Raw genomic sequence first — 24091 nt, forward strand, 5'->3', positions numbered from 1 at the left:
TGCCAGCGTTCAGTGGGTGTTCTGTAGGAGCAGTTCCACGTGTAGATGTATTTCTACTGTATCTGTGGGAAGGAAGGTGATCTCCGCGTCTTACTCTTCCGCCATCTTCTCTCCTCCCTCAGTCATTGAGTTCTAACTGTATGTAAGGCATCCTTATGTGTCCAGGTGGAGAGAGAGTGTATGTAGTACTTATTTTTTTAATCATATTTTAAATTCAGCCTAAGGGGTTGGTTAAGATATAAGACGTATGGTTGTTAGGAAAAAAAACATTGCAATTCTCTAAGGATTTTCTATTACATGTTTTTAAAAAATATATAATTACATAGTGTAGGAAACATGAAAAAGCAGAGCAAAACAAGAATCTCCCCTAAAGTGACTGGTTTCCTCATCACTAATACCATGGTGTATTTTGGTCTTTTTAGTACTTTTTGTAGATCAGGAATGAATCTAGAACTTTTATGAGACCCACACTTTTACATTTTGGAGGACCTTCTTTAAAAAAAGGAATACAAAAGTATAAATACAAAATTGAGTTCAAAAGTGAATATTTATGTAGAAAGGTAAAGGAAATCACAAAAATCACAAATTTTATAAAGTTGAAAACTACCACAAATGTCACGTAATCCAGAAAAATAACAAATTATTGTTTAATATTTTATTGTTTGACATTCCTCCCCCCTACATTTTGGGTTGAAAACTCATTGATTGCTTCTTCATAAGACAACAATTTTGTAATAACATTTTCTATAGAAAATCTAGAAAGATGACCCCTGGGATATAGAGAGCGACCTCCAGTCTGGGGTAGTGGCTGAAGCTGCTCCTTTCTTTTTTTTTTTTTTAATAAATTTATTTTTTATTTATTTACTTTTGGCTGCGTTGGGTCTTCGTTGTTGCGCGCGGGCTTTCTCTAGTTGCGGTGAACAGGGGCTACTCCTCGTTGCAGTGCACAGGCTTCTCATCGCCGTGGCTTCTCTTGTGGAGCACGGGCTCTAGGCACGCAGGCTTCAGTAGTTGTGGTGCGTGGGCTCAGTAGCTGTCGTCGCCCACGGGCTTAGTTGCTCCACGGCATGTGGGATCTTCCTAGACCAGGGCTCGAACCCGTGTCCACTGCATTGGCAGGCAGATTCTTACCCACTGTGCCACCAGGGAAGTCCTTCTCCTTTCTTCTTGAATGAGGACATGGCCAACCTTGGAAGGGCTGGTGCAAAGTAGGGGTTCAGAGTTGAAGTGCGGTGGCTTTGTAATCAATCTACCCCTCTTCTTGATACAGATTTAAACAAAATAGTATTTGAGTGATGTGGTTTTTTTTCATTTAGCAATATATTGTGACTTTTTTCCATTCTAACAAATATTTTTCTACAACATTTCTTAGCCAGTCTTTTATTGCTAAACATTTAAGTTCTTTCTAATTTTTAATATTGTAAACAATGTTGCATCTAACATTATTGCACACATATATGATGCCATTTTTCAGGGTAATTTTTTCTTAGGATAAATTTCTACAAGTAGCAATTTTTGGTAAAATGGTGTGCAGATTTTTTAAGGCTTTCAAATGTACATTAAGGCTTGACACATTGTCAAGATATTCTATGGAAATATTGTAGCAATATATCCTCCCAATAATAGTTTATGAGAGAAGAAGACTTTGCATTTCTCGAATGAGAAGCACTATAAATTAAGACTAATAATTAACTCAGCACCCCAGAGAGAGCCATTAAGGAACTATTCTGAGAGAGAAATACATGAGGCATGTCTGCCTAACACATTTGTCAGAATGAGGCCACAGAACAGCAGCCTGCATGAACAACTTTGCAGAAGCTTTTTACTGACATCAAAGCCTGTATTCTTTCATTGAATTTTATTACCTAGGTAGGAGTATAATGTATGATCTGATACTGAAAGAAATTTAAGATGGTATCTTGAAGGTTTGGGTGTCTTTTGGGAAGCTGTGAGAATTTGGTGTAATATGAATTTAAGCCCCCTTCATAAGATGCACTTCAGCAACTGCAGTGAGGTATTAATGTCTTTTGATTTTGAAGGATGGTAACAGTCAGTATTTTCTAGTCAGGCATAAATGCATTACTATGGTTTTATGTCAGTAGATTTGATGGTGTGATTATTTTCTATCCTATTGTATTTAATATAAAATAAGAAGAAGCAAGGGTATATAGCATAATAAAAATGATAGAATACTGTTATTGTTATTCCACTATTATTAGTGAAAACCAGGAAAAATAAAGAACGAAAGCATTGCAACATATTTCTAAACAAATAAAAAAATTATTTTCTAATAATGGCTAGAACTTCTACACATTACACAGAAAGGATTTAATTTATAAAAAATGTAATCGCTTTGGATATTGAAATCTCTTATGAAGCCCAGAATTTAAAATTCATTAAAGCCTTACTGTCTAAGGAAGATACTTTAGTGTGACATGTTATACATAAGTCAAAGAAATTTAATAAAAAAATTCATTTCAGATTCCATGAAAACAAGTAATGATTCCTTTTAACAACTGGTTCATGTCTTTTCTATAGAATGCAAAGTGAAATACTACAAACATAATGTACCACCCCAAGGGTAGTTATAAAATTGAACTGGAAGAAAGAGAAGGAACATTCAAATGACACATGACACTTGCTACATTTGGGGTCTTACAGCATTGGGCCTGCAGAGGACATTGCTATAACCAGGCAAACATGTCTCTGTCCAGTTTCCCTGTGAGGCACTGATGGATAGAATTTTGACGGGTAGAGATGTAACACTATAGGTGGAGAGCACAGGATGAGCAAAGGTACAGTACCTTAAAAACATGGCATGTGTTTGGTGAACAGAAAGTCATAACGTTCTATAGAAACACAGAGAGGTAGTGAGCATAATGCCAGAAAGTTCATCCATGATGAGAGGATATCACTTAATTCAGTATGTGAATGAGGTGGTGATAGAGGTGAGGAGTGATGGGAGATGGTTACTAAGATTCTGAGCAGTGAAATGGCATGATCAGAGTCTAGACTTAGAATACTCTGGTTTAAATATCTTGGATTTTTTAGAATAGAGGAATGCTGAAGCTGAGAGATAAGAATGGAGGCTATAGCCATAATCCAGTAACTGACCAGAAGGACATAAACAAGGTGGGTAGCCATTCAAGATCCTTCTTGTGAACAATAGAAACATCTCTGGCTAACCTGGGCTAAAAGGCAATGTGCTGAAAAGAGATGGGATGGCTGGAGAAACAAGCATAGTAAATAGAATCCAGAGGAGGGAAGGGAGCTGGACCCATTGCCAAGATGAACCCACATGAATAGACTGGTCAGAGTCTAGCTGCTAGCTCTTGTTGGAGGACATGCCATCTGCCTATTGATGATTTTGCTGTTGTGTGTACTTTCTGAAGCACTCCATGTTTATATCACTTATTTAAGTTTTACAGACCTTGGAAGGAGAATCCACCTGTTTGAATTTTTTATCCCCATCTGCCACGGGCTGGAAGAGATTGGCTCCTCTATTTTGGCTTTCAGAATGGGAGGTGGGGTACTGCACTTCCCTGATCCTACACACAATGAAGAAGGAGTTTGGTTGCTGGAAGGCCAAAAAGAAAAAAAGGTCAATGTTCACTGGATCCTACTGCTCTGGCTGCTTAAGAAATACATCCTATTCCTATACTTACACTGAAAAAGAAAAATATGTAATACTGTTCAAACAACCAATAAGCTACTCATTCCTCTTCATTGGGAAGTAACCTAAAGCCTTGTCATATTTTGCATCTGGTTCAGTATCTCTGAGAGATGCCCTTTTCATGTTGTCTTGTAGGTGTGTCTTCAGCCCATCTTGATATTGTGCCATCTCTGACTTAATTTTTTATAGAGTAATGGGAGAATTTATGACTTGTCTTCTCCATAACTTTTTTGATAATCCCTTGCCTCTGGTTTTTGGGGGTCAGGATGATCATAGTCTTGATTGATTTTTACTTCAGTATTCTAAATGCCTATTATAGTGCCTGACACAGAGTAGGTTAATTAATTAACTCTTCCCCTAGACATGACTATATGAGGGGGATTCCACAAAAGATGATCTGGCCTCCAGCCATACTCTTTTCTTGTCCTCTAGGCAGTAGCTGCCAGTCTATTATTTTTGCTCATCAAAAATAATCACCAATACCGTAACATCATTTCACTCATTTTTGCCCATTGTTGGGAGATGTCTGAAGCTGTCAGCTTCCAATTCAGTGGAACCATTGTTAGGTTCCATAGATTTGCTTCTGTTTCAGAGCATTTACTGCATCTTGCACAGTAGCACTCCAGCTTTAGAAATGTTGGGTCCTTTGGGCACTGTAACCAAGTCTCTAATAGACTGATTATCTAATGTCTGCTGCATGTAGGTGTTGTGGAATATGATCATACCAGTGAATCCCATGGGCCCCAGCTTATTCCTTAACTATAAAGTGGGTTTATTGTTCAGAAGAAATGTTGTTTGGTATACTCTTACCATGAAAGTTGAAAAGAGCTGGTTGAGCAGCAGCAGTAGGCAGGCTGGGAGGTACAAGCAACCTGCTCAGATGACTTCCTTGTGTCTTCAGGACTTGCTGGGGCCCAGCTCCCTGTGTATCTTTTGTACTTGAAGATGGATATGCCAGTATTTATGCCACCCAGATCACACATGCAGCTCAGATCCCATGGTCACCCATATCTTACTGTAAGTTATTCACTCTGAACCTGGGTTTAATAGCAAGGCATGAGCTTCTAAAAAGGGTCTTCCCTCAGTGGCTGAAGGGGGATGTGGATCGAGGAAAGCTTTTTTTTTTTTTTTTTTTTTGGTTTAATATTGGAGTTACAAGAACATGTTTGTATATTGATAGGGAAAATCCACTTGATTCAAATGCAGCCTGCCTGTTCTTGGCTTCCCTTTTCCTACTCCACATGTCCCCAGAGAGGGGGAGAAGATAGATTTCACTGTCTTTAATACAGATAAAGACTGGTTAACTGTGCTCCACCAGCAAAAAGATTATGGCTCACTGAAGACTTAGATGATGGTTTGTGTTTTTTGGCAAATATGTATTTTTAAATTAAGGGGTGTACAATTTTTAGACATAATGCTATTGCACACTTAATAGACTACAGTATAGTGTAACTTTTATATATACTGGGAAATCAGAAATTTCATGTGAGTTGCTTTATTGTGATACTCACTTCATTGTGGTGGTCTGGAACTGAACCTGCAATATTTCTTAGGTGTGCCTGTATGGATGTGTGTGTCATATTCATATGCATATTTCAAAGCTTTGACCTCTGGATATGGTGACTAACTTAACTGTCTCAGTTTGCCTGAGACTATCTCAGTTTTAGTACTGAAATGCCCACATTCTGGGAAACCCTAAGATGGTTGGTCATCCTACTGCTGAGCTGGAACTAGAAGCAATGATATCCCAGTAGCAATGAGAACACCTCATGCACAGATTTTGGTTTCTAAATACCATTCTCCAACAAAAAAACCAGGGCTCCTTGGAGAAATGGCTGGTTCTAGGGCTGGAACAGCAGAAGTATCTTGTGTCAGTTCCTTCCCCTCTCTGAGCCTCAGTTTCCCCATCAGTCCAGTGAGAATAGCAGTTTCCCACCGTAATGGGTTGAACTGTAACCGCCCCCCCCGCCAAATATATGTCTACCCAGAAAAACTAACTATGTAGTTATCAATGAGAACAAAATCCCACTGTCATCTGATTATCAATAGGCACTCTGTGGTCACTGACTTCAACAATTCTACATTTATCATTATGTGTAAAATGTAAACCTTTTATATATAGATGAAAATCCCTGTGTAAATAAGAGAATGTTCTCTGGTCAGTCCGTCCTTTTAATGAAGAGTAATATGGGCCTTTCCTATAATCCCAAGAGGAGCCATATGGTTTAGTAATGAGAATACAGACTTAGGTATTACTCAGACCTAATTTCAAGTTCTAGTTCTGCCTCTCCCTAATGCTGTATCTATTTTAAAAATAATAAATACAGATCTCTAGCCAAATTAAAAAAATAAGACCTTGCCCTCTCTGATTGTCCTAGACGAGTTTGTTACAGTCTCCATATAACAAATTGGTCTACCTAAGACCCTTTGAGTTCCCCCACATCTTTGGGTCATAAGGTTGATGGCAGAACTTCTGACTCTACTGGCTGGTTCTACTATCTACACAGCCAGAAAGCATTATCTTGTTTTTGACCTCAGTCAAGGCCAGTGGCTGGTAGGTCACTTAGTAAATGTATCAGAGCATCTCCTTCAAGTGTCTTATTTTGCCTTTCACATTGGAAGAGGCACACAGCATATTGTGCCTCTCTTTCGTATTGGTGGGGTGAGGAATTTTTTTCTTTAGAGGGTATATTCAACACACTTGAAATCACTGAACTCTGACTTGCCTTGTTTAGTGAGTTGTCAGGCCTCTTTATTCCTGTAGGATCTATTCCCTGCTCTCTAGTATATATATATCTTTCCGAGGCATTAGGAGTACATGCCATGGGCTAGTGAACCAGTATAGAGAGCTTTCCAGTTCCTGAAAAGATCATTTCAACTATTGGCTTAGAAACTGGGGAAATAACCTCAAAATATGTTGGGAGATTTACTGAGATTGTTATGTCTGAACCCCATTTTTTATTGGCACACCAAACCTCTTTATGAGGTTTGAAACATTTTTCATTAAAAAATGAAATAGGATCTTAGTCAGCTGCCCATATATTCTGTTCTTAGGACCCCTTGATCATTGCCAAAGAACTGGATCATTTTGATTGCTTGCCTTGATACCTATTAGGAAAGCCACCCTACTTTGCTGCTAGGGATTAAGGCTTTTGCCACTCCAGGAGCCTTCAAATCAGGTTGAAATCAGAAAACCCATTTCAGTATAGTTTTCTGCAGTGGAATCCCTAGCTTATGCAGATCTGTGACTAAAGAGCTTTTCACAGATATTGGCACTGTCCTCAAAGGACGTAATGAAGGGAGTGCCTTCTGGATCGCTTTGGGGCACATGGTCCAAGAGTAAGTGGGCATGGGTCATATGATAAATACACTTAAGCATTCCTATCTTCCAAAGTCTTCAGAGTCCACGCATTACAAAACACTGAGAAATTTCTGACATTTCAGTTTTGCTTAGTGTGGTCCCAACACACTGTGACAGTGATGTCACCAAGATGGCAACATAGATTGTTCCTAGCTTTGCTTTCCCTCGCAAGAAGAACAGCTTCTCGCAAGAAGAACAGCTAACAACTATTCAAGAACAAGACACCACTGAGAGAATCCTAGAAAGATGCACTCCCCTGCACCACAGAGACCAAGATAGGCTACATCAGACGGGTAAGAGAAGTGGCTACACATTGGCTACATTGCACCTCCTTCAGGCCAGTGCTGCACCATGTGGAGAGGTCTCCCCTGAACCTCCAGTTCCTCAAATGGGAAAACAGAACCCAGGGGGACGAACAGCCCCTTCCCCCCAGCATTCTGGGTCACTTTACAGGAGCCCCTACTATGATCTCTCATCATGGGGGTTGCAGGGCAATCTGTGATCGAGAACGGGGAGGGTTTGCAACAACCAGCACATGGATCTTGGCAGACAGAGTTTATACCTGAAGTGCCCAAGAAGTAATCCTAATCAGAGGCTTTGCTCATCTGCAGAACCAGGTTGGGGACTACCGTTACCAGGGAACTTGGTGGGGTGCAGATCTGCCTGATTTGAATCCAAATGAGGAGTTTTGCCTCAGTAGAGCCAGTAGAGCATGGTTTGTCCATGTCCAAACAAGGAGGTAAATCACAGCCCCACCTCTGTGAAGAGTGTCTTCTGGCCCCATCTGACCAGAAGGGCTAGAGACAATTCCTGGAAGCAGTGCAGCCCAATGACACTTGAGCCAAGTGGTGAGTGAGCAGAGCTGATCACCTCCAGAACAAAGCCAGGACTAATGTGGATTATACCCATGCTATGCATAGGCAGGAGGATTAATTCATAGCCAAGGTGGAGGGTAGCTCCTGGCCCCTCTCAACCTAAGAGCCTGTTTTGGAAATTAAAAGTAGCCTGAAGTGGCTCCTCTCCTTTTCACCAAGGTAAGGGAGCCGAGACATAGTCCCACTTGCTGTGGAGAGTGTTTTCTGGCCCCATCTGACCAGAAGGTCTGGAAACAACTCCTGGAACCTGTGTATCCCAGTAGCACTTGAGCCAAAAGCTAGGCAGGGCTGATGGTTTGCAGAGTAAAGCCAGTGGGCCTTTTTGGTTAGAGAACTTGGGGTATGAATTAAGACAACAAAGAGCTTTACTGACTTTTAAGCTGCTTCTCCCACTGCAACCTGGGCAAGGAATCTAATTCTTAGCCCCACTTATCCCTGAATACAGCCTTCAGCCTGTCTGACCAGGGAACCTAATCAGAGCACCTGGGAAGGTACATAGCCCATTCAACAGCCCTACATACAATGGCACTTGAACAGAGAGCACAGCCTCTGTGGCTTCACCTGTCTGCAGAGCAAAACTGGTGGCTTCACCTGTCTGCAGAGCAAAACTGGTGGCTTCACCTGACCAGGGAATTCAGTGCATCCTCTGGACTGATCAGGTCCCCAAATGATGAGCTGCACATGCCCTGGGTCCAGTGCAGGACAGCTAATTCATAGTCCCATCTACTACTGAATATAGTACCCAGTCCCAACCATCTAGTAAGCCTGACCAGAGTCCAGGCAACCACAGAGCTCATCCTACAGCCTTACTTGGTTAGGGAACCAAGCCAGCAGTCTTATCCAGTTATCCTCATCCAGGAGCACAACCCCATCCCTGTCCTCAGAGTTCAAACAGCAGACTTGCCCTCAAATAGACCATAATAGCAGACGCCACTTGCCTAAGGACATTACCAGAAGACACACCTAGAAACCCAAACTGAACTTGCTGGTGAAAAACAGTCTCTGCCAAAGCAACCTGTAAATTCTGGAAGAGGAACCTGATTATGCAAATGCGCAGATACCAATGTAAGGAATCAAAGATTACAAAAATAAGTTAAAAATGACACCATCAAATGAAACTGATAAAGCTCCAATAACTAAACCTAAGGAAATGGAGATCTGTGAACTGTCACACAGATAATTCAGAATATTCCTCTTAAGGAAGTTTAGTGAACTACAAAACACAGACAGATAACTAAACAAAAATTAGTAAACAATGCATGGATAAAATGAGAAATTTGATAAGGAAATAGCAACCATAAAAAAGCCCAGAAATTCTAGAGTTGAAAAATATAATAACTGAATTGAAGAATACAATAGAGGGTTTCAAAAGTAGACTTGACCATGCAGAAGAAATAATCAGTGACCTGTAGGATAAGACACTGAGAATTATGTCAAAAGAGCAAAAGAAAAGAGAATGAAAAAGAGTGAAGACAGCCTTTGGGAATAATGGGACACAATGAAAATAAATATGGACACAATGAAAATATGGAGATTCCAGAAGGAGAAGAGAAAGAGAAAGGGACAGAAAGTATATTTGAAGCAATAATGGCTGAAAACTTCCTAAATCTGGGGATGAAATGAACATCCAGATCCATGAGGCCTAAAAGACCCCAAATAGGTTGAACCTGAATAGGGCTACACTGAAACACATTATAATTAAGTTGTCAAAAGTCAAAGACAAAGAAAGAATTTTAAGAGCAGCAATAGAAGAGAGAGAAGTTATATACAAGGGAACCACCATAAGACTATTGGCAGATTTCTCAACAGAAACTTTTCAGGACAGGAGACAATGGGATGACATAATCAAAATATTGAAAGAAAATAACTGTCAACCAAGAATTATATACTGGCAAAGCTCTCCTTCAGAAATGACCTTCAGAAGGTCTTGTCCAGAAGACTTTCCTGGGCAAATAAAAGCTGAAGGAGTTCATTATCACCAGACCTACCATACAAGAAATACTAAAGGGAATTCATTGAGTGGAAGTAAAAGAATACTAATTAACATCATGAAAACATAAAAAGGTAGTGTAAATCTCACTGATAATGGTAACTATGTAGTCATAGTTAGATTCTGCAATTTGGTAATAATGATGCATAATTCACTAAAAACTCTAGTTTAAAAATTAAAAAAACAAACTTAGTAAAATAGTAAAAATAACCATAACTACAATCTGTTATTAGTTACACAATACAAAAAACATATAAATTGTAACAGCAATAATTTAACATATGAGGAGAAGGAGAAGGAGAAATAAAAGCATAAAGTTTACAAACTCTATGCAAGTTAAGTTGTTATCAGTTTAAAATAGGGTGTTATAAGTTTAAGATATTTATGTAAGCCTCATGGTAATCACAAGAGAAAATCTTGTAATAATTACACAAAAGAACACAATAAAGAAGTCAAAACATACTGATACCAGAAGACATCAAAATATACAAAAAAGATAGTAGTATAAGAAACAAGGAACAATAGATCTATAGACAACCAGAAGACAATTAACAAAATGGCAATAGTAGGTCCTTACATATCAATAATTACTCTAAACATAAAAAAATTAAATTCTCCAATTAAAAGACATGGAATGACTGAATGGATAAAAGAACAAGATCCAACAATACGCTGCCTACAAGAAATTCACTTTAGCCTTAAAGATACATGAAACCTGAGCATGAAGGAATGGAGAAAGACATTTCAAACAAATGGTAACAACGACCAAAAAGCAGGGGTAGATATACTTATCAGACAAAATAGACTTTAAACTAAAATTGGTAAAAAGAGACAAAGAAGTTCATTATATAATGATAAGGGGGGTCAATACATTAAGAAGATAAAACAATTATAAATATTTATGTATCTAACATTGGATCACCTAACTGTATAGAACAAAAACTAACAGCATAAAATGTGGAAATAAAAGTAATACAGTAATAGACTGGGCTTTACTACTCTGCTCTCAACAATGGATAGGTCATGCAGAGTATCAATAAGGAAACAGCAAATTTGAACAACACTATAGACCAAATAGATTTAACAGATATATGTAGAATATTCTGTCTAACAACAGCAAATTATGTATTCTTTTCAAGGGCCCGTGGAACATTTTCTAAGATAGACCATATGTTAGGTGATAAAACAAGTCTTAGCAAATTCAGGAAGACTGAAATCATTACAGGTATCTTCTCTGACCACAATGGCATGAAATTAGAAATCAATAACGAGAAAAACTATAAAATTCACAAACACTTGGAAATTAAACAACACTCTTGTGAACAACCAATGGATCAAAGGAAAAATTAAAGGGGAAATAAAAAAGTTTCTCAAGCCTAGCAGCAAAGGAAACACAACACACCAGAACTTGTGTGATGCAGCAAAAGCTGCTCTAAGAGGGAAGTTCATAGCAGTAAACACCTACATTAAGAAGCAAGGAAGAACCCAAATAACCTAACTCTATGCCTTAAAGAACTAGAAAAAGAAGAGCAAATTGAGCCCTAAGTTAGCAGAAGAAAGGAAATAAAAATTGGAAAAGAAATAAATGAAATAGAAAACAGAAAACAATAGAAAATATTAACCAAACTAAGAGTTGGTTCTTTGAAAAGATAAACGAAATTGACAGACCCTTCACTAGATTAAACAAGGGGAAAAAAGGGCCCAACTCGACAAAATTATAAAAGAAAAAGGAGACATTACAACTGATACCACAGAAATTCAAAGGATCATAGAGGCTACTATGAACAACTATAGGCCAACAAACTGGACAACCTAGAAGAAAGAGAAAAATTCTAAAAAATATACAACTTACCAAGACTGAATCAGGAAGAAATGGAAAATCTGAATAGACCAATTACAAGTAAGGAGATTGAATCTGTAATAAAAAATCACCCAAGGAAGAAAAGTCCAGGACTAGGTGGCTTCACTGGTGAATTTTATGAAACATTTAAAGAAGATTTAGCATGAATTCTTCTCAAACTCTTCCAAAAATCAAAGAGAACAGAACACTGCTAAACTCATTTTACAAGGCCAGCATTATCCTGACACCAAAACCAGAAAAGGAAATTACTAGAAAAGAAAACTACAGGCCAATATCCCCAGTGAATATAGATACAGAAATTCTCAATAAAATACTAGCAAACCAAATTCAACAGCACATTAACACAATCATTCACCATGATCAAGTGAGATTTATTCCTGGGATGCAAGGATAGTTCAACATTCACAAATCAATCAATGTGATATATCACATTAATAGAATAAAAGAAAGAAATCATATGATCATCTCAATGTAGACAGAAAAAGCATTTGACAAAATTCAACACCCATTCATGTTAAAAATTCTTAATAAATTAAGCAAAGAAGAAACATAGCTTGACATAAAAAGGCCATATATAACAAGCCAACAGCTAATATCAGATTCAATGGTGAAAGGTTGAAAGCTTTTCTTCTAAGATCAGGAACAAGACAGGAGTGTTCATTCTCACCACTCCTATTCAACACAGTACTAGAAGTCCTAGCCAGATCAATCAGGCAAGAAAAAGAAATAAGAGGTATCAGAATTGTAAAGGGAGAAGTAAAATTGTCTCTATTTGCAGACAACATGGTTTTTATATAGAGAAAATCCTAAAGACTCAACTGAAAAACAGATCTAATCAATAAATTCAGTAAAGTTGCAGTATAAAAAATTAACATCCCCAAATCAGTAGTGTTTTTATGCACTAAAAATGAATCTTCTGAAAAAGAAATAAAGAAATCAATTTCATTTGTAATAGCAACAAAAACAATAAAGAACTTAGGAGTAAATTTAACTAAGGAGATGAAAGCTCTCTACTCTGAAAACTATAAGACATTGGTGAAAGAAATCAAAGAAGATACAAATAAAATAGAAGGTATCCCATGTTCATGGATTGGAAGAATTGATACTGTTAAAGTGTCAATACTGCCAAAAGCCATTTATAGATTCAGTGCAATCCCTGTCAAGATTCCAGTGGTCCTTTTTTACAGAAGTAGAAAAAACACTCCTAAAGTTTTTATGGAACCACGAAAGACTCCAAATAGCCAAAGAAATCCTGAGAAAGAAGAACAAAGCAGGAGGCATTACATTCCTGATTTCAAGCTATACTAGAAAGCTATAGTCATCAAAACAATATGGTACTGGCATAAAACAGACAAAGAGACCAATGGAACAGAATAAAGAGTCCAGAAATAAACCCATATATGGTCAGCTAATATATAATAAGGGAGCCAAGAATACTCAGTGGAGAAAAGACAGTCTCTTCAATAAATGGTGCTGGGATAATTGGATTTCACATGTAAAAGGAAACTGGACCCATATATTTCACCACTCAAAAAAATTAACTCAAAATGGATTAAAGACTTAAATATAAGATCTAAACCATGCAACTTCTAGAAGAAAATACAGGAATAAAGCTCTTTGACACAGGTCTTGGTAATAATTTTTGGATATGACACCTAAAGCATAACCAAAATCAAAAATAAGCAAGTGAGGTAACATCAAACTAAAAAATTTCTGAACAGAAAAAGAAATCGTCAACAAAGTGAAAAGACAACCTATGGAATGGGAAAAAATATTTACAAACCATACATCTGATAAGGGGTTAGTATGAAAAATATATAAAGAACTCTTACAACTCAATAGTAAAAAACCCAAATAACCCAATGAAAAAAATGGACAAAGGACCTGGATGAACATTTCTACAAAGAAGATATAGAAAAGGCCAACAGGTACATGAAAAGATATTCAGCAGCACTGGTTATTAGGGAAATGCAAATTGAAACCACAATGAGATATCACCTCATGCCCATTCGAATGGCCATCATCAAAAAGATGAGAGATAACAAATGTTGGCATGGATGTGGAGCATTTGCACTGTTGGTGGAATTGTAAATGGGTACAGCCACTATGGAAAATAGTATGGATGATCCTCCCCAAATTAAAAATAGAACCACACCATACTCTTCAGCAATTCCAAAGGAAATGAAAACACTAACTTGAAAAGATATCTACACCTCCACATTCATAGCAGCATCATTTACAATATCCAAGACATGGAAACAGCCTAAGTGTCCATCAGTGGATGAATGGATCAAGAAGTTACAATGGAATATTATTCAGCCATAAAAACTAAGGAAATCCTACCATTTTCAACAACATGGATGGACCTTGAAGGCATTATGCTAAGTGGAATAAGTCAGAGAAAGACAAATGCTGTATGATCTCAGTTATGTGGAATCTAAAAAAAACCCCACAGAACTAAACTAGTAGAAAAGTAGATCAGACTCATGGTTGCCAGAGGAAAGGGTGAGGGGAGAGGGAATTAGAGGAAGATGGTCAAAAGATAGAGATTTCCAATTATAAGATAAATAAGTACTATGGATGTAATGTACAACATGATGACTATAGCTAACACTGCTGTACGATACATAAGAAAGTTGTTAAAAGTGTAAATCCTAAGAGTTCTCATCACAAGGAGAATTTTTTCCTTTTTTTCTTTGTTGTATCTGTACGAGAAGATGCATGTTAGCCGAACCTGTTGTAGTAATCGTTTCACAATATATGTAAATCAGACCATCATGCTGTATGCATTAAAGTTATACCATGATGTATGTCAATTATTTCTCAATAAAACTGGAAAAAAAAGATTTCTATGAACCAGCCAAGCACACTTTTAGAACTACTGCCAGCTATTGAGCAAGGACATCAAATCAGAATTTCTGTTAAATGTGCTTGTATTGATAAATTTAGCCCCAATATAAAACTACATTCTTTTCTTCCTTGGCCAAATACCTCAAAATACATTCTTGTACATATTCCTTAGAGTTTTGCCAACATCAGCAAGCCACGTTCTGAATAGTTTTTGGTGTATAATTCTTTGTTCTTGGGTTTGACTTTTTTGTTGCCCCCTTGGCATCTGTTTCGATCTGGCTGTAGTAATAGGACTGGTGACAGTAACGTGTGTGTGTGAGTGCCTGCCTGTACCCACATGTGTGTTGGGGGTGGAGCATGAGAAGAATTTAGCTTCATCTTTATAGGTAACTCTCTGAGGCAAGGAAGATATTCTATAAATGTATTCCACATATGAATATCCAATTTAAGGTTGCAGATTGATATGTAAACTGCAGAGACGTAAAATAATGAGTATTCAGAAAATGTTGCCAAATTGTTGAAGTCTGATTTCCCAAGGGATTCATTATCATAAAATCTCTTTTCCAGACCGAGGAAGATTTCCCTGGATCAAAGGGGTTAGATTTGGCTGGGTTAGAATTGGTCTCTTACTTTCTAAATCAAAATCAAGACCAAATAATTCCACTGAGACCTTGCCTTGAATCTGATAGTCCTTGTGATCAAAGATTCCCTCCTGCTCTCTATAACCTCGTTTTTTTTTCTTTCTTTCTTTTTTTTCTTGCATTGAAGCATCTGATCTTCTCAGAATATCAGATGAACTTGTTTATCATAGATAATAACATAATAGACTTAAACAAGAACTCAATTTTTAATACTCTTCTGGGCTTACAAGCATATAACTGCAAATATGAATCAAATAAGGATTTTACTGAACATGTTTAAAAGTAGAAATAGAAGCCCTGATATACCATTTATTACAGTGCTTGTTTTTGCACAAAAATAATCAACTGAACTCTAAAAGAGTACAATAAATGACATACTCCTTCAGTAACAAGTATTAACAAAACATGCAGACATGAATCCACCCTATCCAAATTTTACCCAATAGAGTTTCTTTTGCCTGAGTATAATTTGTACTCACTTGCCTGGGGATCTGTGGAAATTTGCAGCAGAGCCAAGTTCTTTTGATTCCTGCTGAGATTCTCATGATACCAAATCACTTCTTACACCCCTGACCTTGGGTTGATACTGCTTGGGAGAATGTTAGTTACTTAAGAAAGAACAAAGTCGCCACCAGAGTTTAAGTTTTTATATATTATTTTTTAGTTTTTATAAAGACATTATTTTTAAAATTTATTTTTTATTGATGTATAGTTGAATCACAATGTTGTGTTAATTACTGCTGTATAGCAAAGTGACTCAGTTATACATATATACATTCTTTTTCATGTTCTTTTCCATTATGGTTTATCACAGGATATTGAATATAGTTCCCTGTGCTATACAGTAGGACCTTGTTGTTTATCCATTCAATATATACCAGTTTGCATCTGCTAATCCCAAACTCCCAATCCAACCCTCTTCCACCCCTCTGCCCCTTGGCAACCACCAGTCGATTTTCTATGTCCCTGCTTCTGTTTCTGTTTCATAGATAGGCTCATTTGTGTCATCTTTTAGATTCCACATATAAGTGATATCATATGATATTTGTCTATAAAGACACTGTTAACTATAAAACATTGTGAAAGGAAGGAAAACCCCAGTTTCACCTCTAATTTAACTCCCTGCCATAGCAGCTATTTTCATTCTCTCTTGTATTCTCATTTCTGAATCAGGACAGGTTTAGGGGCTTCTTGGGCAGCTTAGCTTTCTTGGGCACCTTGGTAAGCTTTCCATGTATTTGATGCCAATCAAATTTTGTGTGTTAATAACCATATCACAGTTTGTTTCTAGACTTCTATACTTTTATACTTCTATATATTTTTTGGCTTTCTGCTCTCCTTGCTTTTCTCTCTTGACTAAATTGCTAATCTGCAAAAATTTATTTCTTTTAGTGCTTCATGTCCAAAGAGGGTCAGCAATGGGCTCTGCCTAAACTTTTATTTCTCTCTTTCTTTTTTTAAATCTGTTTTCCCCCACTGAAAGTCTTTACTGGACATCATACCCTTAGCTGACCATTGCTCTAGGGGACTCTAATCCATTCCGAGATTTTAGCAATGAGTATGATCCTTTTGACTTGTTAGGTAGGATCAAGGCTGGGTTTTAATCAGCTTTGTTAGTCAAAGCATTTCTAAATTTTACATTTCACTGTTCGGGGCCGAGAAGCAGTTGCCTCTTTCCACCCTCCAACTCTCTGAATTCATGGACTCTATTACTGTTCTTTTTTGTCTTTAAACTGGGCCAGTTAGTTTCTGAGCTCATCTCCTTCTTGTAAACCTTGCCAAAGACAGCAACAGCACCGATACCCAATACCAACAATTTGCTTCCTCATGGCTTTCTCTAAGGCTACAAGTTTAGTAGATGAGTAATCTGCTTCCCAAGTTGCCACAGGTGACTTTATTTTCAAGTGTTTTGCCACCGTTCTAATGCATATTGCCGTCTTTCCAACCTCCATTAGCAGTTTTCTTGCTGTCTGCCAATTGACCACTAAGCCAGTACCACATAGTTTGGGTGTTCATTACAGTAGCATTCTACTTTTAGGTTCCAAGTTTTATATCTGTCTGAACAGGTTCAGTTATGGTGTAGTGACAACAGCTCTAACATCTTAATGACTTGACACGGGGGAAATTTATTTCTTGTTCATGATATCCAAAGAGAGTTGGCACCTCATAGTGACTCAGGGCCTCAGGCTGATGGAGAATCCATCTGAGCACATCCTTGGATGGGTTGTGGAGGCAAGAAGGAGATGTGCAGGATCATGTGGTGAAATGACACCCATTAGTTCTGCTCACATTTCACTGGTCGTGATAAATCACGTAATCAGACCTAACTCCAGAGTGGGCAGGAAAGTGCAGTTCTTCTTTTATGGGTTGAATTCCACCCCTCAAAAGATGTTGATGTCCTAACCCCCCAGTACCTGTGTATGTGACCTTATTTGGAAAGGGGGTTTTACAAAAGTAATCAAGTTAAAATGAGGCCATTACGGTGGCCTGTAATCTAATATGACTAGTGTCCTTTTAAAAAGGAGAAATTTGGGCAGAGATAAACATGCATAGAGGGAAGATGATGTGAAAACACAGGGAGAACATTATCTACCAGCCAAGATGTGCCTGAGGTTACCAGAAGCTAGGAGAGAGGCCTAGAACAGATTCTCCCTCAGAGCTCTCAGAAGGAATCAACCTGGCTGACACCTTGATTTTAGACTTCCAGCCTCCCGAACTGTGAGAAGATAAATTTCTGTTGTTTTAAGCTGCTCAGTTTGTGGTACTTTATTACAGCAGTTCTAATGTACCTACTGTATATCCAGAAGGAGGAGAAGGTTGGAATATTTATGAACAGTATTAATGACCATCACAATGTCTTTATTTATGTAAAATATACATCATTTTACTAGTTTTAATCCAAGTTTATAGAAAATTTGTGTTCCATTTTCCTCACTTAACATTATTTAATTAATGTTTTTGTGCTTTTATACTGACATATTTTCATTACTACGTTGCTGCATTATACTTTATCATATAGTCTAAAATGTTTAATTTACAATTTTCATTCTGTTAACAAGTACAGTGAATTGCAAAATTAAAAGTAGAAAACACTTTAAAATTCTCAGATAACATCAGTTTCCAATAAAGCAGTAAATATGAGGCACCTAGAGTGTAAACACATTATCCAGTATTGCAATAAATGTACTTAATGCTGACTTAGAAAGTCAGAGATTATTGCCAGAATATGTTTGTTTATTATGATATAGGTAACATGTACCAATCTGTTCTGTTACTAGGTTTTCTCAGAGCTGAAAAATACATGTGTGATATAAAAAAAATTCTCTCTCTAGTTATTCCAAGGAAAATTTCAATTTTATCCCTTAATTCAGAGATATATAAAATAAACCCTGGTTTTCTAGGGAATAGTCAATGGAAAAAATCCAAATTAAATTTGTTCTTATTCTCAATATCTGGTGTTGCTCAAGAAGAAGATTCTTTGATTTTCAACTCCTACTCAGATATATATCCTTGGAAGGGATGTTGTACTACATGCTGGAACACTTTCTTTCTTCTTTCCTGCTCCAGCATTAAATTATGTATGACTCCCTGGTGTATATAAATATTTCCTTCTAGTTGGAATCTCACTTGCAGATGGTAGAATATCATAAATACAACAACAAAACCCCCCCCCAGTAAGAGGCTCAGAATACTCCAGGTATATTAATGTCACACATCTATGAAAAATGCATGAGCCTCTTTGAGTGATGATGCCATTTTTATTTCTTATTTATATTTAACCCTGAGAAAAGTGAACAAAATGACAGAATAAAATGAAATATTTTCTTTAGGCTATATTTCACGGTTTCAGGGTTAATTAAAGAAATCCTTATTTAGTGTCCTGAAATGTCTGTAGTTTGCTGAGACCATTTCAGTACCAAGCCCAGTCTAATAAATTTAAGAGAACATTCAGCACAGTATGTGGGAAATAAGGTTCTTAACTCGTGTTCTTATAGTCTGTGTGCAATTTTTGCTATATTTCATAAAGCTCCAGATGGGAGAGTCAGAGTTTTGGTTACCTGAGGATGTCTCAGGAACTGACATGTAAAATCAGTCTTATAATTCAAGGCTTTTCATCAGCATCAACCAATAACTTCGTCACCACTATCATGGAGATGCAGTTGTTATTTACTACAATTACAGCACTTCCTACAAGCTGGCACTGTGCCAAGTGCTTTGCCTGCATCACCTCATGTAGTCCTCACAAGAAACCCATAGGGTAGGTATTATTATCCCCATTTTATAGATAAGGAAACTACAGTTTAGAAAGGGTTAATCCAAGCTAATGAGTACTGAAGTATGAGTTTGAACCAGCTTGCTGTCTCAGTCTCTCCTGACCATTACTTCAGAACTTGCCAATAATTTTTCATGTAGTAGCACACATAGAAAGTGATGATATTTGCATACAGACTGAGAAAACAGAAGGGGATTTGGGAATGTCTATACTGGGGCTTGGTGGAAAACAAATGGTCATATTTCCCTATGCTATGTAACTATTATAAAAAAAATAAAAACCAAAGTATAAGGACTTTTTATAAAACCTATAAATAAAATCTTGTCACGTTTTATTTTTTGTTTTTTTAATTTTAGAGAAGTATAGTTAATTTATAATGCTGTGTTAATTTCTGCTGTACAGCAAAGTGATTCAGTTATACATATGTATATTCTTTTTCATATTCTTTTCCATTATGGTTTATCACAGGATATTGAATACAGTTCCCTGTGCTATACAGTGGGACCTTGTTGTTAATCCATCCTATATATAATAGCTTGCATCTGTTCTTGTCACATTTTAAATGAGGGATATGAACTCACTTCTTTTTTTTTTTAATATTTATTTTATTTTTGGCTGCATCTGGTCTTAGTTGCGGCATATGGGATCTTTCGTTGTGGTGCTTGGGCTTCTCTCTAGTTGTGGTGCGTGGGCTCCAGAGTGCGTGGGCTTTGTAGTTTTGGCACGCGGGCTCTCTAGTTGTGGCTTGTGTGCTCAGTAGTTGTGGCGCACAGGCTTAGTTGCCCCACGGCATGTGGGATCTTAGTTCCCCCACCAGGGATCGAACCCGTGTCCCTTGCATTGGAAGGTGGATTCTTAACCACTGGACCACAGGGAAGTCCTGAGCTCACCTCTATGACCATAAATTTTTGGCATCATGTTTTAGGCTTGAAACAGTGAAACATAATTTCTGACCAGATTTTTTTGCTTCAAATTCTTGATAGTTATCATCGACTAGAAACTTCTTACAAACAAGCAGGTGAAAAATTTGATTTATTTAATAACCATTTACTATAGGTGAATTATATTTAATAAAACTAAGGATTCCTTTTATCATGTTGAAATAGTCAGTGGTAAAATTTCATGTGAAAATGGATAGGCTTTGAATCCAATCTTTTTCACATCAGGTATTTCAGAGTAATAATAAAGCTCTGCTTTCTCCTGGAGCTGTGTCTACATAGTTCCATCCCCTCACCCCAGCCCTACTAACAGTGCAACTGGCGACCTTTGCACAGATGATCTTACATTTTGTAGGGTTCGCTTGGTTTTGTGTTAAGAATATGCTTACAGAGGCAAAAGTAAAAGGAGGGAGACTGAACATAGTTTGCTAATAAGATTTTTAAAGAGGAGATCAAAGATAATAGATTTTGGCTTAGAGAATTGAAGTCATGTATGTAAGTTCATAGAAAATAAATTTGGATTTGAACCCAAGACTCCAAAGCCTGAGCCCCTGACTCCCACATTTGCCCATGAGATAACATTTATGCCCTGATTCTTCTATTAGGGTCCTTCAGTGTTAACCAATATTTAACATTTAAAAAGTGGGCAATTTCTAAATGTTGTTCAAAGTCTTGGTTAATCTTTTAAATCATGGGATTTACTTTTCTGTCATTTTCTTTGTTTATACTTCCCTAGATATAACTAGGTAAAAGAGAACATCCTGCCTTATATCTATCAACAGTGTGTTCCCAGAAGGCAGCTATGCAAAGAACAGCATTAAGTGTGCATTCTTTATTATTGATTATCTAATATGTGGCAAGCATTGTGTTAAATGGTAGGATATTGTACTAATAATTTAGTGGTGGTGGTTGGGGGAGAAAGCCCTATAAATAGAAAATGGATTGCTGCTTGTCATAGGATTACAGAGAACGATGCCATGAATTCTACTTGAGGGCACCATGAAAGGCTTCCCAAAGAAGTGACATTTGAGGTGGGTTTTGAAGTGTGAGTAGGAGTTTGACAAACCATACACACACACACACACACACACACACACGCGCGTGCGCACATCGTGATAATCTGAGCTCTAGCCATGTGGTGAGGTGATATCATGATATAGTGAAAGAATACTGGTGGGAAATTAAGAAACACATGTTCCTGTCCTTATCTGTACACTGTAACTTAGGGATAATTCCTTTAACATCTCTATTCTCCAGACTTTTTGTGAAAGAATTTTGAAAAGGAAAAAAATCTTGACAAGTGTAAGGAGATTATTGGCACTCAGCAATCAGCATTTCTACCCTCTGTTCTTTCACACAAGATTTTATGACTATGCCTGTTTGAAATTCACTTTTCCTCCCTTGTCTCTCTCAATATTACCTTTCATTAAAAGTCATCTCTCTTTTTTTTTTAAATGAAGCATTTCACAGTTGATTCTCACAGTTGAAATCTCACAGTTGATTTCACAGTTGATTCTCAATATGACATGCTTATTGAGGAAAAAATTTAAAAAAAAAAATTTTTTTTAAAGTTTTATTTTATATTGGAGTATAGTTCCTTAACAGTGTTGTGTTAATTTCAGGTGTACAGCAAAGTGATTCAGTTATACATATACATGTATCTATTCTCTTTCAAATTCTTTTGAGGAAAAAATTTTTTAAATTTAAAATTTAAATACATATTTGAGTTCCCAGTGTATGTGCAACATTGTGCTATGTACTGTGAGTACATAAAGATTTATATGTTCTGCCCATTCCCTTCGGAGTTTACAATCCAGGAGAAGAGACTGTTATGTACAGCGATAGTGCTGACACAGGTGGACAGGAATAAAGTCAGGGAATCTGTGATCTAGTTGTGGAGGGACGGATCCACTGTACATGAGGAACTCTTTCATATAAGTCAGACTTTAAATGACAAGTAGTGATAAGTGCCAGTAAAGTATAGCAATAACATAAGGCCTATGGAGTGTTATTCTATTTACACCACACTCTGTTTTATATTATCTCATTTGATCCTCATAACAAACTTGAAATGTAGGAAGGTATCATTTCATTTTATGGGTGAGAAATTCAAACTCAGGGAAATTTAACTCACCTCCTTAGTGTTCTCAGTAGTGAGTGGGAGAACAGGGATTGATTTCTAAATTCAGTAATTTTTGCATGGTACCAGCTGGTTGGATACAGATTTTGGAGGCTTGAGGTAGGAAAGAATGAGGCTGAGAGACCAGTTCTTGATATGGCTCCTATTATTTTTTTCTAATTTTTATTGGAAAAAAATTTAAAAAATTTTATAGTTGATTTACAATGTTGTATTAGTTTCAGGTGTACAGTAAAGTGAATCTGTTATACATATGCATATATCCACTCTTTTCTTAGATTCTTTTCTCATACAGGCCATTACGGAGTATTTAGTAGAGTTCCCTGTGCTATACAGTAGGTCCTTATAGGTATCTATTTTATATGTAGTAGGGTGTATATGTGAATCCCAGTCTTCCGTTTTATCCCCCTGCCGTACTTCCTAGTAACCATAAGTTTATTTTCTACATCTGTAACTCTATGTCTCTTTTGTAGGTAAGTTCATTTGAACCCTTTTTTTAGATTCCACATATAAGCGATATCATATGGTATTTGTCTTTGACTTCTATTTTTAAAGAAATCTTGGTTGGTTGATTGATTTTTGGCATGGGTGTGTGGGGTGAAACTACCTACATCATCAGTTTCATGGATTAACCAACAGGTGGCACCATGTCCCAATGCAAACCTTTTCTCCTTGAAGCTATAGCACAGACCACTGACCTTCCCTGGGGGTTTACCAGTTAAATTCAGCAGATTAAAGTGGGGCTCATAACCCTGCTTCCTGAGATCATCAGGGTCTGCTAACTTACATACTTAAAATCAATAAGTAAGGAAGTGGAAGGCATGAGGATGTTGGAACGTACTGACTTCAGGATATCCTCTCCGCCATTTAGAGCTGAATGCTTTGGGTAAGAAACAAAATCCCTCTCAACTCCAGCTCCTCACCTCTCAAGTGAAGTGACCTTTCACAATGTTTTTTGTGAAGATTAGTCATAATGTATGACTATGGGCCAGCTACTGGCCCATAATAGCTATTCAGCAAATGGTAGTTATATTTTATCCATATCTAAAAAAGGTAAGGAAACCATGAATATACTGTCATCTATCTCCTTACCCATTTGTTATCAGAAAGACATGTCCCAGTAGTTAGTCTGGTGGGGTATTATTATTGCAGCTGGACTCTTTGGCAGAGGATTCTTTCATGAAGGGTGGGCAAGGTGGAGAGTAGTAAGTGGTACACAGAGAATAAAGATGACCTTTGATTATGCTGTGAGGTCTTTGATCATCTTTCTGAGAAACATTATTTTGTCTAAAGTCCCCAAAGGTAATGAACTAATGTACACTTATTAGGTATATAACTAAGTATTCTGCATTATTGAAATGTCAGGTAATTCTCTCTCCTCAAAATTTATAGTGTGATAAGGGAGAACAGACAGTTACCCATGAAATAACTGAAAATACTAGATTATGATTATGCATAGAGTTAATTGCTAAATGATATATTTATGTAGGAT

The sequence above is a fragment of the Balaenoptera borealis genome (assembly GCF_965194805.1).
Source record: "Balaenoptera borealis genome assembly, chromosome: 1".
NCBI classification, from domain to species: Eukaryota; Metazoa; Chordata; class Mammalia; order Artiodactyla; family Balaenopteridae; genus Balaenoptera; species Balaenoptera borealis.